At 34.8% G+C, this 13,109-nt stretch overlaps 1 protein-coding gene across 2 annotated transcripts in view; it reads left to right on the forward strand.

Annotated features, from left to right (window-relative positions):
* The window catches only part of LOC134528214 (connectin-like), a 903,159-nt gene that overhangs the window by 607,958 nt on the left and 282,092 nt on the right, over positions 1 to 13,109 (forward strand). For both annotated transcript variants that reach the window (XM_063361630.1, XM_063361629.1), the window contains one exon: positions 1,492 to 1,562. The gene's annotated coding sequence lies outside the window, so the exon portion shown is untranslated. The remainder of the gene's footprint in view (positions 1 to 1,491; positions 1,563 to 13,109) is intronic.

Here is a 13,109-nt window from a genome sequence, read left to right on the forward strand (position 1 = left end):
TGTGCAGTTTGGATAAGGAGAATGAAATGAAATGTAAAACTGGAACTTGTTAGGTTAAAAGTCTATTTTATAGGCTAGTATGTGATATGGTTTAATTTCTTTAAAAAAAATTATAAACTGGTAGCTCCTTTTTAAAATTCTCAGAATTTTTATGATTACAAAAGTTAGAATAAAATTAAATAAATTTTTCCGAAAGGAATGTGAAACATTCCACACAGGAGCCATCAGAATTGCCTTTAAACTCCAAATTTGTTTTTTTTTTAATCAGTTTGGTTCTCCTTATATATACTGCACGAAAATGTTAAAAATTCTACCATGCCAGCTAATTATGCAAAGAAATATGCACTTCGTTTTTCACTTTGTTGAAGTTCAACCACTACTAAAGTCTACAACTGTGACCATGTTAAACGTAAAAATGAAATAATGATCTGGGACAAGACATATCCCTTTAAAGACATTTCTTCGTGATTTCCACAGATTAAGCAGTGAATATATTCCACATTTACACACATTCCCAGGGAACGTCGCTCAGCAGCAGTCAGCATTAGAATGTTCATTTTGTCATTTAACATATTCAAACCACTTAAAATTATTGTGTGCTAGCTGAGCCCGTGGCCCAAGTTATCTGAATATCAAACAATCATGGTCCGTTTAGACATTGTAAGCCCTTTGAAATCACTGAAATATTTTATTTTTATTTTAGACCAACAACTTAAAAAATAAAATAAAAATTACTCAAGTTAATAAATGTGGTTTATTTATAGAACAAGTCAGTCTTCTTTAGTTACATCTATAAGCTTTATCTTGCAATTCAAATAAAAATAATCACATTTGATAATAGATCAATTTTAAATACAAAAACAAAGCACTGCATATATGTCCGCCAAGCATAAAATATGAATCCTTGGAATTATGAGATTGTCTTCAAAGCTATTATATATAGGCCTTTATTATTTGCAGAGATATTTTGTGTCAATTTAAATATGAAAGAAATTTTTTTTAAAAGAGTGTTTATTCTACTAACAAACACTTTGTACATTAAAAATCTCAACGTTGTAATACAGTGTTAAAAATAAGTTTTTTGTCATTAACATTGAAAACGTTCGGGATATCCCAATAAAATAAAAAACTAAATTAACCCGGTGATTACTACTATCTGAAACGTGTGAATTTTAAGTGAATAGCATCAGCAGTTTTTGAGTCAGATTAATTGATACAGCGATATATATATATATATATATATATATATATATATATATATATATATATATATATATATATATATATATACACACATATACATGCATATATAATCACGTTATCTTTGGTAACAGGGAAACAAAAAAAAATAGTATGCAATAATGATAAAATCACAGACATACAATTCGATTTTTTTTAACGAGTATTAATGTATTGATACGAATTTGTATATCAGCAATAATCTTATTTCAGTGCAACTCTAAATGTGCTCGTTTTTTTCTTTTGTTTCAGCCGGTCTCGGAGAGGCAGACGATTTGAGCTGTGATTAGCGAGCACATTTGTTTCCCGGATTCTAGTCTCAGGTATGACTAGCAGTTTATTTATAAATGTATGTGTTGACTGTACTCGCTGGTACATAGAGGTAATGCAAAGAGCTCTCATGCTATCGTATCACAATAGCGCGACACAAGTGACGCGACAACAGAACGTAGCACTACTATTTATCTCATGCCATTTTAAAACCAACGAAACAAACAAACAGAAACAAATGACTGAATGTAAAATGTCTCTTTACACTTCATACGCAAGCTACATAATACGTCAGCCATCAATGTTTACAAACTTATCCAAACTGACCTGTTGAGAATTTTTTTTTGGTCCAAAATAATGTTTACGTCCCGAAAAGTCATTGAGCGTAAATGTTTTTTTTTTTTTCAAACAAATTTTGTCAATAAAACCACAAAACCAAATTACGACTAATAATTTTATAACCAACGCACCAGTTAAGCAAACATTCTAAAACCAAATTTTCGCGCTAATTGCATTAACATGGCGCCTGAGTGATGCTGGTAATCGGAAAAACTTAATAATTTGGAATTTTGTCGCGCTCATAGTTTTTTCTCCATGACGTCGCAGATAGGTCAAACACCATTGATCACAACAATTTTTCATTCGTATTCCGTCCTTCACATCGCACCAGTTGTGCTATAGTGATTCCAAGCATAGTGTCTGATACCCGTAGTGTGAAATATTTTCAATAGCTCAACGCGATGACTTGAAAAGATAAGGATTTTAATGGTTTTAGTGGCATAATTTTAAACAAAATTAAATTATAAAAGGAATTTTACTGAATTTCACATGAAAATGTAAACACCACTCTCTATAGAAAACTACACAAATACCTATGTTTTAAATTTATTAGATCCATTTTATGCGTTTTGAAATTGTTTTTAGAAACTAAATTAGTTTTATAATTATTTACGTAATAAATAGCAAGTAACATAATTTTTTATTTAATAAACGATTCCATTGTGGTTACTGAGAATTTTTTAACGTTTATAAAATTTTGCGCAGTAAGAAAATATTTATTAAGCCAGTCACTAGTTTTCGTAATAAAAATAATAGTTATTTTTTAAAATTTACAAAGTAAGAAAAAATAAATTACAGTTGAAACTCGCGAGACAAAAAATTATCAATGAATTCAGTTTTTTATGATTGTTTGTAACTTAATTACATTTCGAACAGAAATTTTGGCCAGAATTTCATGTTAACTGTATCAGAATGAACGACTTTGGATAACGCTGTTTTTCAAACTGGGAAACATTTTGTGGCTAATTTAAATACATAAATATTTACAAAAGACAAATGCGTGTCCCACTAATCCGTACTGCGTTGATAACAGTTGTAGATGATAAAACAGAGTTGATTTCAAAATTGTTATTTAATGTTTCGCTTGAAGTATTGAACAGTTACCGCTTTTATTATTTGTTGTTGTAAATACGCACCGCTTTGTCATATAAACATTGTGATATAATTTATAAAACTTGATTTCTGGTATTTAAATGCAACATCGTGGTGATAGACAGAATTGCTAAACATTTAAATACTACGACTATTTTACTGGACATTTGATAAGGTATATGTATACACAAATTTGCAAAATAATGAAGTGTTACGACTTTTAATGTTTGTTACATATCACACACCCGTGGTATTGCAATAACTTCGGTATTTTATTTAGAATATATATTTTTTTCTAATAACTAATTTTTTTTTAACTTTGACTTAAATATGGATGGTTAATGAAACAAACTTGACCATTAACGCTAGATTGTTTTGTGTGTGCAATAAGTTTGCTAAAACTTTATCTATTCATATTTTAATTAATTTGTTTTTAATTCTCGTGCACAACGTGGTCGTTGCAGTTCGAGAAATTTTTGAGGAATGTTTGGCCAAAGGAACCATTCCAAAAAATTTCCTGGAGTTATTTCCGAAAGCCATGGTTAGCCGAAATTAGGATGGATGGAGCGAGAGTCGAAGCCTGGTCTTCCCAAATGCAAGTCAAAAGTTTTTCTGTTGCGCCAACCCACTTGTGTACGTCTCGATAACTGAGCTTCTAGCACTAAAGTGAAAAAATCGGCACCTTCTAGTCTCGTCAGAGAAGACAGTATGTTATTGTGTGAGAAACAAAGTCACCTACTGCTATTAATGTAGGTCCACGTGTCAGTGTGTAAGTGTCAATAGTAATGTAAGTTTTTAATATACGTGTTTAATTTTTTTTCAATTACCTCATCCCCTCCCCGAAAAAAATTTCAATATCCATACACTGCAAGACAAGTTAATAAATTAGAAGTGTGTAACTCTCTTTGCTTCTGGAATTATTTAATATTGTTACGAACGCAGACAGGACCGCAACGGGCGCCAGGTTCGGAGCGGGCTGGCGGCTGCGCACGGCCACTGACGTCACGCGCCGTTCATTGGCGTAAGGCATGCCACCCGTGCCTGGCCGGATTACAAGACTCCTCGCCACCTACCCCCGTCCGCTCCCCGAGCACCGTCCCGCCTCTAGCTATTGTCACCTTTAGCGGCCTGGAAATTCCGGGCTTACATAGGTCGCCGCGAGGAGTGGCGTGAATAAACGTCGTTGTTCTGGGTGTTTCGGGCGTCGGGTCGCCCCGGGATGATGTGACACGTCACAGCCACTCTCGTCCTTTCGAGAGGGTTGCCACGCGTATGTAAGCGACGACTCCGGCCCTCACAGGAGTTCCGAGGGTTTGAGAGTTCTGAGAGTAGGGGAGAGAGTCTCCCCCTCGGGGAGTGGTACTGGCGATACCCGTGCGCTCAGCGAGAGGTGAAGGGGGCAAGTGGCCCTTGGTGAGCGAACCGGACCTATCGGGAGGCGATACCTGCGAGAAGGCCTGGCGAGCCAGTCGGGTGCGACGAGCGATAGTTGAGGACTGTGCTGCGGCGCGGCGTGGGTGAGTGTGCGAAGGAAGCGGACAGAGGCGGACAGAAGAGCGAGCCACTGTCGAGCAGCCAAGCTCCAGTGGAAAGTGTTGGAAAGTGTTAATGTTTCAATGTCCAGTGTAAGATTAATTGTTGTGGACAGAGATCTTGAGTGCATAAATTAAATTTTCGGTGTAGACATTAGTAATTAATAAAACTGTACTAATTAATTGGGCTATCCCTTACCAACCCAGTAGTTCTTCCCACATAAATCATAACAATATTGATTATTTTTCTGTTAGAAAAATAAACAAATGAACTAAACATAAAGTTAAAAACACAATTTCTCTGTCTGTACGAAATGATTTAGCTAAAAAAAATTGCCCATATTTCGACTTGAAATTATAGTTCATATTCTCAGTAACCACAGATTAACTTAGTTTTCCTTTTATTGTGATACATCAAACAGTACCGTATATATGATGATAATTATATAAAGTAAATTTATTTCGTAAAGCTTTACATAGCTGAGCTGTAACTTAAATTGAAAAATTATGTTTATTCTAAGGCTTTTATGTAACTTTAACCTTGGTGCACATATTAATAATGATGTAAATTTATTGTGTAAATAAATTATTCTGTTCAAGCAAACAAAGTCGCAGACACAGCTAGATAATTTATAAATTTCAGGAGTCTTGGCTTCTAGTCTGACGCAGCGTGGTGGCTGCACTGACTGACGTTTAGTTGCACGTTTCAGTAGGCTTGGCGGAAGGTAAGGCGGAACGTCAAGACTCCATCGTACAAAAATCCCTTTTGGCACAGCTTGCAGGCGCAGATAGATTTCGAAATATCTTTTTTTTCTTCTGGACACGTTTCGGAAACTTCTATAAACTCCTGAAACATTTTAAGAACTCATTGTAAATATATGTTCGCCACTATTCAAAAAAGATCGATTAAACATTTTCGCAGCTAAAATATTTTGTATTATTTAAACTTAATGCGTCCATCAACATTTTGATATTATTTATAAGGTTTACAAACAATTTGATCGGATTTGATAGTGTGCCTATTAAGAAAGTTATGATTTTATTTTTTTAACCCTTCATTTTTCCAACCCCTTGCAGCAATTATTCGCCTAGTAAAAAATTGTTTCAGTCAAAGTTTTAGATAAAAATTATAAGATTTACAAACAATCTGAACGAACTGATGGTGTGCCTACGAAGGGAGTTATGATTTTTTTGTCCTACAGCCCTTGTTTTTTCAAGCCCTTGCAGATATGGTTGGTCGTATTCCAAATTTATTCAGACTGAAGATTTTGGTATTAATCTTACGAATAATAATACGTCCAAACGGGTGTGATATTTTCCATACTATGCGAGTTACGGTGATTTATCTGTTTTGCAAAAATCTTCCCCATTTTTACCCCTTTGGTTGGAAATTTTCCATTAACGAACTCGACCCAGATTTACCACTACTAGATTTTATGAGTCATTTTGGAAGTGATTTGTGAAAAATTGTGACATACACACACACACCTACACACACACACACACACACACACATATATATATAGATATATATATGTATGTACCACAATGGGCATATATATATATATATATATATATATATATATATATATGTACCACCAGGGGCGCTTGCGTCCCTGGTCACTAAATCCAGTACTGGACAAAAAACAAAGCGGACTACGAGTCCAAGTGCCCAACCCCCCGCATAGTAGGTTCTTATCTACTCTGTCCAACTCTTCATCCAGACCATCCTCTGTCTCCTGTATTCTCCTACACTTAATGCATGCATCCCGCATGACAGCGCCCAGGGTTTTCCCTGTGTTTATGCAGGTTTTACCTGGGCCCAACCTATATCTAGTTATTGTCTTGATTTATGAGTGAGGGTATTTAGTCATGGCATCAATCGCTGCCATGGCTTGCCAATCCCCTCCTAGCAAACGATGCATGCGACCCTCTCCCTGCATGGTTAATCCCAGCATGACTAGGCGTTTAGACTTCGGCCTGAGACACATATAGGCCCCTCCCCTAAACCGGACCCCTCCCAAATACAATTAGTTTTAGTTAGGTTAGGAAAAAAAAATTGCAATGTTTCACGAAAACGTTGCATAAAAAATTCGACCTTCAAATTTTACTCCCATCGCGCCCAAAGAAGTTTAAAAAAAAATGGTCGAGAAACAATGCAACCCCAACTCCCACGGTATCGTGAATTTCGTCTACGCTTCCGCCGCAGTCTTCGCTGCCATTTCGTCGGCTGCTTTCATATTCCGCGAGTGCTTTCCCCGTAAGTTAGCGAACACCCCCCTCCCCCCCCCCCCGTACTTTTCTCCACCGACGACAATACCTCCCGCCCGTTCAGCTGTAACGTGTATTCCCTTGGCTCGCAAGCGTTCAAAAGGCATCAAAGCCCGTGGCTGTGGCACCCGTTCCGCCGTGGCAGCGCAGGTAACTGACAAGACAAAGGGATCGAAGAGACAGCCTCCCGTCTGCTGTTTCCTCTGATAACGCCAGAAATTTCCACCGCAGGTTCGTCGGAGTTGCGGGCCTGTCCTACACTTCCCGCCGCGCCCGACTTCTGCGAAGCAACCGAACCACGCACACGGAGGGTATTCGGCCAAAAAAAAAAAAAAAAAAAAAAAAAAAAAAAAAAAAAAAAAACGCGGACAAAATTAACTTCGTTCTAATTTGTATTCCTTTCTACGTAGTTTAAGTCAGTCTGTATGCGTGGACCTCACCACCTATCACTGGAGACGAGAAAAATTTGCGATTTCAATGACCTGTAGGATATACTCCATGATTCTCTATGTACGCGGGAAAATTAAATTTGCTCATTGGCTACTGACTCGTGACACCTGTTAACTGGGACGCTCGTGATTTGATACCTATTTTGTTAAAGGTTTTACATTGGCCGAGTATCATTCAGATGAACAGTGGTCCAATCACTGATGCAGTTAAAAGGAAAACTTTTTGGATTCTAGACTATCACGAAATGAATCCGCGAATTTTTCCGGTCTCTACCTATCACATATTTGTAAAACAAACACTAAGTTGAGAAGTTATTTTTGCTATTGAATTAAACTGCTTCTGTGTACTGCTCAATTGGAGTTGTTTTCATTTCCATTTACTTGAAAACTTGAAAGATATTCCTATTTGCACTAAGCACAAGTATACGAACAGACAATTACGTACAGGACGGACACTGGAATGAAACAATTTAGTTTTCAATATAATCTATTATAATAATTCTAATGTTTCGTGTTTTTACACATTATATTAAATAAATATACAATATACCCACAGTGAGTCATTTAATAAAGGCTTTTTCTACCAACTAAGTCCTCATTTAATTTTTTGATAAGCTCGAAGGAATATTTTTATGTTAGTTCTCGCATGTACTAAAACCATGAAATCGTGTGGTTTACAGTTTTGTAATAACCGTTCGTATTTAGCCTTCATCCTAAAACTCATTTTTTTTGTACATCATTGATTAAATCAATAAAAATTAAGCTCTCCCAAAAACCTGAAGAACTAAGGACTCTATGTTTTTGAAAAAACTGACATAAAAATATGCCTTTAAGTTTATAAAAAAATTAAATAATGATTTATTTAGAAGATGAGGCCTTTAATAAAAAATTAAACGTGGTTATATTATGGATTTATTTGAAGTCATGTGCAAAATCACGAAACATTAGAAGCATGATAATTTAGAGTACTGTCGCCTTAACGACTCTCCTAAGAGTCAGCTCTTGTCCTCGGTGGTTTGGGGGCGGTGAATGAGAAGGGGGGGGGGGTGTTAACGAGTTTCCAAGTGCGTTTGTTCGCGCGCGTGATCGCGACTAATTTCAGCGCTGGTCGCATGGTGTCGCGCCGCAAATGTGCAGAAGAAACGACCAAGTCATGGAGGGCTTTAAAAGCGCAGAAGAAAGAAGCAGGCGAGAAAAAATAATTACCTTTCTTTTCTTTTATTTCTGCTCAAAAAAAAACATTTTTTTTTAATGGAACAGAAATATCCACGTAAAATTACAAATATTAGTAAACTTGTACATTTACATTAAATTAACTGTGTCACTACAAAACAGTGTTCGCAGCAACACTGGGTTAGGATTCTTACCCGGGTGTTTATGCCTTGTGTCGTCCCAGAACCTCCAATAGTTAAGAGTTTTTTTGTAAACTGTTCCCTGGATAGATTTCCAGTATTAACTGCGCATATTACCTAATAAGCCTAATAAAAAAAATCAAATCAAATTGTCGAATATTCGATTAACTTTTCTATGATTTTAAAAAATATATTAAAATAAAAAATTATGCGTATTTTTACGTATTTCATATAGCCTACATAGCACAACAACCATAGCCATGTTTTGTACAAAGTTAAAATATTTTCCTTGTAGTATAACGAACATTTTCTTGACAACTGGTTTCCAAAAGGATATTTTGTCAAAGTATAGACTTTTTATTTCAGTGTCCTGTCTGCGTTTGTAAACATACTGCCGCAGAATAAATGTCATATTTTATTTCTCGGGTAGGTAAAAAGGTGGGTTGGTGAAAGGGAGTCGTTAAATGCAGGAAATAATAAAATGTTCTCTTTTTAGTTACAGATGTGATAAAATGTACTTAAACAATTTTAAAATAACTCTGTCAATATTATTATTTGTTTTTAAACACTGAACTCTGAACTTAAGACATTTGGAAGTATTTTTAAACCCGAAATTAAGGTGATCGATTCAGCTTTATGGCTCTACTTTACCTGCATTGTTAAAATTAATACATTTAAGTGCTATTATTTTTTATCTGGGATAGTCTCTACACATGTTCCAGGATATGGAAACTAAATTTAGTTTTTTTTGTAACAGGCTTTTATTTTCGTACAATAGGTGCTACATGTTATTTGATGTTTGTAAAAATTCAGAAAAATATAGATGATCAACTTTTTTCCTGACTAAAGTTCATTTTCTGTGTCCACACAGGTAAGTAACAAACACATTTATAATAATTCTGTAGTCTTATTTTTGAAATATTTTTGTACGAATTGCCTATAAATGGTTTCAATTTTAAAAGTATTTATTAAATGATATTGAGAAACTTAATCACTCCTAACGTGAACATAGACCATTTAGACAATGGTAAATAGTTTTGAAATTAAATGTTTGTATGTGGGTTTTGTCATAAAACTTCATTATAAGGGTATTATTCCTATTTCAATAGATATTTGGCATTCGAAAAATCCCAGAATTGTGACATTTTCATAATTGTGAGAAAACTGCATTTTTTAAACTTATTTATGAAATATTTACTAAACATTAAATATCTTACCACAAACAATACATACAATCGGTGATGTAAAATCGTGCCAAACACTATTGGAAACTTTCAAGATATGATAGATTTGAAATTTTAAATGGCTTTTGGCTTTTAAGGTTCTCAAAGACCATTAAATTACACTCATTGAAGTGATAAAACCACTTAACAACCATAGACTATAGTTATATTACTGATTGAATTTAAATACCCGAAAATATGCTATTTATGAACACATAATTTAGGAAACTCCTCGTTTACAAGAAAAATTTATTCTTTATCTTTTTTTATCATTATTAATTAATTATTATGAGATTTTCGTGTGGATATATTTTGATATAAATTTGCACTTGTTATGTCACAAATTTTCTCTTACATTACTTTTTTTCGATGTGAGAATATTTAATTAATATCTGGTGAGATAACTCGAGAATCAAATTATGATGCAAGCAAGCTAATGTGATAAATAAGCAGGAAAAGCCCTGAAATACAAGTAATGACAAGAAAATAAAATAACTAGTGCTGTGTAAAATCCCAATTTTCTCGAATCCAAATCTCGAATCCGAATGTAGGTACTCCTCGAATCTAAATCTACGTCTCAAAGGTCAGAAATAAATAAATAAATATATATATATATATATATATATATATATATACATACATATACCTACATAAACTAGCTATGGCGATGAAGAATTCAGCCCTTTAAATGTTTGTTTCACAAAAAAAGTTTACAGAATCAACACATATTTTTATTTCATGTACATATAATATGTGTTAAAAGTACAATATATTGGGTGGTTTTAACAGGATAGGTATGAAGGCGAAAAATTCACTTAAATAACTTCGAAGTTCATCAGAGTAGAATTTTATTTTTTAATTTAATTTATTTTCCCTGATATTTTACTTCAAGTCTTATTTTTTTCCTCGAATATCGAATCCTTCGACGAACACTAAGCATTTGATGAGTATTTTGATGATTTGACTGGCCTAGGTGTGTGTGTGCGTGGCCTGTGCTAATGAGCTCTGAGCCTTAGACTTGAGTTCATACCATTTGTTATGTACACGTGTATTTTTTTTCTTCTCTCTTTCTTACTTTTGAAATGTAAAAGTACTCTGTAATATTTAGTTCTTGTGGTTGTACAGTATGTTTGTATATATGTATATATTATTGTATTAATTGACTTGTTCTATATCCCGGAGTCCTTACCTCCATATGGGATCTACAGATCAAAAACTGAATAAATAAATAAATAAATAATGCAGGTCAGGATCCGCGACATCCTCCGCCCGAGTGCGTGAGAGAGAGAGAGCGTGTCGTCTTGGTAGAGGATCACTGACATCCTTCGTCCTCTCCCGGCGACGAGCGCACGCGCCGCGGCAGGAACTGGCGGAAGGAAGTCCTGGTGTCGGAGGTCACTGACGTCTGTGTCCTTCCGCTCCTCCCACCCCTCCCCCCTCCCCCCAACCCCACACACCTCCACCTTCCTCGCCGCACGAACTCTTCCTCTAATCCCGTCACAGACTCGGGACGCCTTGATCGAAGATTGTCGTGAGGGAGGTCGGAAACTCGGCGCACCGGTTTGCAGGCACGTTTGTCTTCGCTGGCCACAAATGAGAAGAGTTGTTAGTGTACCGTGGGTTGGTTGTGGCTGTCCGTCCACCATTTTTTATTTAGGCTTTGGCCGATTCCGAAAACATTCTCAAAAGACATTATTGTTAACTTTTCTAATAGAAACAATGATAGCGTCCTTGTCGGCTTATCTTTTTTATTTTTTACGGAAAAATCTTGATTTGGTTGTTGAATTACACAAAAAGTACCATCTTTCAGTTGTTGTGTCATATTTAAACTCAAAGGTCCACTCCAGTAGCTAGAAGATGTGGAATTTCAAGTCGCTATGGGAACATTGGTCCCTCTGAAGTTTTTGAGGAAAAAATGGGACATTTTTTCCTGAAAATGGGTATTTTTCCTTCAAAATAGGGACTTTTTCTTTTAGTCAGTTTGAGGATATTGAGACATATGTGAGGACTTTTGAAGAAATGTTGACCCAAAATGGTTGGCTGTAACGTTACAATCTAAGTTGGCTGACCCCGACTCCGGCTCCACACTCTGATGAACTCTGTTTCTGGAGCCCGCATTATATCCTACCAGTGTTTAAGTGTCTGTAAAGAATTATGCATATAGAAATGTAGTAGTTTTGTCTTTTCTGCTATGGTAGAAACTAACCAGGAAAAATTGTTAGGTTATAACGCGAATATTGTACGTGACACGTGATTCATCTAAGTAGTGTAGAAAATGTTGTAACAAATCGGTTTCGGGAAGAATGAATTTAACGAGTACTTAACTGTCCTTAATACAGTTAAACTTCCCTGTAATGATCAACGCATAGGAAGTCATAATATTTTTTAATGCATTCTAGAACAAGAATAAACTAATACAAAAATCATCTAACATAAATAAAGTTTGTTTATCTATCAAAATTGCAATATTTGAAACATTTAAGGGGGAGGTATGGGACCGAAAGACATGCTATAAGTTTTTTAAAAAACTATCGTACGATATTTAAAACTTGTCAAATTTAAAGCAAAATTACACTTTAAAAGATTTTAAAATACCATAACTTATTGTATATTGACAGGGTTATTACAGATGTAGTCATTCCGAAAAAAAAAAGATTCATTACCAAACGCCAATGACTTCACAAAGTGATAATATTTGAAGCAGCTAGTCCCTATGAACATCAATCGTTTTATTGCATTATACACCTTAATTTAAAAACTAGACCCTAGAAAATTGATATGAACTAAAAATTGTAGAAGGGAAGCAAGCTGGCTTATTTCGGTACCTGTCTTGCCTTCTTTAGACATGCATCACCATCCTAAAAGTTGTTTCGCAAACCAATAAAACAAGCAAAAAGGACATAATACTAAAAAAAATTTCAAAGCAGTCATGAGGACTGCCGACAGAAGTGAAAACTTAAAACTATAAACAAACAGTTGTTATTTTTGGATATCCAAATTAATTGTTTGATCTTAAATTAAAACTTGTAAATCAAAGTAACTATTATTCATATTAATAATAGAATTAAGAAAATACACATATAGTTTGAAATAAGAAATACTAACTTTGTAACATATAATTGTGTAACATAAGAAAATATTTTTTGATAAAAATCAGAGACTTTTTCGAAATTTTTACGAAAAAATATCACACAACAAATTTGTTTTATCAAGTTAGTAAAATAAAATTGCACCTAAATTACTATACAGTACACATTGCATAGTAATTCTAGGTATTAAAAAATAATAATGATATTTTTAATTTTTAGGTTACATTGCTACAAAGACTCCGTTTACTTCGTT

The sequence above is a fragment of the Bacillus rossius genome, chromosome 1 (assembly GCF_032445375.1).
Source record: "Bacillus rossius redtenbacheri isolate Brsri chromosome 1, Brsri_v3, whole genome shotgun sequence".
NCBI classification, from domain to species: domain Eukaryota; kingdom Metazoa; phylum Arthropoda; class Insecta; order Phasmatodea; family Bacillidae; genus Bacillus; species Bacillus rossius.